General features: G+C 43.6%; 1 protein-coding gene across 1 annotated transcript in view; it reads right to left on the bottom strand.

Moving 5' to 3' along the window:
• LOC106881277 (amine oxidase [flavin-containing]) overlaps positions 1-954 on the bottom strand; it is an 89,951-nt gene extending 88,997 nt beyond the window's left edge. Inside the window, exon 1 of the mRNA XM_052969855.1 lies at positions 611-954. The gene's annotated coding sequence lies outside the window, so the exon portion shown is untranslated. The remainder of the gene's footprint in view (positions 1-610) is intronic.
• Positions 955-1,327: the final 373 nt, after the last annotated feature.

Below are 1,327 nucleotides of genomic sequence, written 5' to 3'. Positions count from 1 at the left end.
GATATATATATATATATATATATATATATATATATATATACATTACATAATATATATACATTACATAATATATATATATACATAAGGAACTAGTTAAAAATATTGGTCATCACATAATACATAAATATTTTTTATTTGTTTGCACATCTGTATAATACATCACTCACATGCACACATGCACACACACAGTATGTGTATGTTTTTGCGTATATATATACACACACATTCAGTGAAGCTTTACCTAGCGTGGAACGATTATCGACTGCTATTTCCAGCAAAAATTGGTACCTTGTTGTGCCACTATTTCCTATATGTGTGTGTGTGTGTGTGTGCACACGCACGCATATGTATGCATTACTTTGGCTCGTGTTTATGTGTATGCCTGTGCGCGCATGTGTGTGTGTGTGTGTGCATCTGTATCTGTGTGTTTAGGGGGTTGTATGTATACATATGTATGTGGCGTTTGGGTGCGTGCGTGCGCGTAGTTGGACCCATGATAGAACGACAGAGAGAGAGAGAGAGAGACAGAAACAGAGTGACAGAGACAGACACATAGAAAGGTAGAATGTCATAGGGAGAGGGAGAGAGAGTGAGAAAGAGGGGAACAAACCTGTGAGCTGCCTTAGACGCTGATCGCTTGCCACAGATTGTCGTAGAGAAATGGACGGAGAAATATGAACGAACGAGTAATCAGCTTGCCTCTCTGGATCCTATGTGCCTGTGCGTCTGCACACGCGTTGCTATGTATGCGTGTACAGTTGGAGCAGTGTGTGGTTACGTGTGGGTGTGAGAGTGTGACTGTGTATTTATGTATGTGATTGTTGGTGTGTGTGTGTGTGTGTGTGTGTGCGTGCGTGCGTGTGTGTATGTGTGAGAGTGAGAGAGAGATAGTGAATGTGTAGCTGTTTCTTTTTTTTTTTTTAATGTGACTGCGTCGTTATCAGCTTGTGATGCTCTGTGTGTGTGTGTGTGTTTGTGTGTGTGTGTGTGTGTGTGGCTGTTTAAATATGTGTATGTGTGTAAGTGTACTTGTGTCTTCGTGTGGCTGGCTATATGTGTACGTGGGGCTGTGTATTGGTGTAACTCGGTTAACGTGTGAATGTGTATAGGTGCGTGTGCATGCGCGTGTGCCCGCGCACGTGTGAGTGTATGCGTTCGCGCGTGCACGTATGTTTATAGTGTGTGCGTGTGTGCGCGCGCGTGTGTGTGCGCGCGCGTGTGTATGTGCGTGAGTGACTATGTCACTGTGTTTAGGTGTAATTGCATGATTGTGCAAGTGTGTATAGGATTGCTAGCGCGTGCATATTGCCCTCTGTGTGCGCGCGTG

This window comes from Octopus bimaculoides, chromosome 8, assembly GCF_001194135.2.
Source record: "Octopus bimaculoides isolate UCB-OBI-ISO-001 chromosome 8, ASM119413v2, whole genome shotgun sequence".
Classification (NCBI taxonomy): domain Eukaryota; kingdom Metazoa; phylum Mollusca; class Cephalopoda; order Octopoda; family Octopodidae; genus Octopus; species Octopus bimaculoides.
The sequence above is the reverse complement of the archived record's forward strand: the minus strand, read 5'-3'. Positions and strand labels throughout refer to the sequence as shown.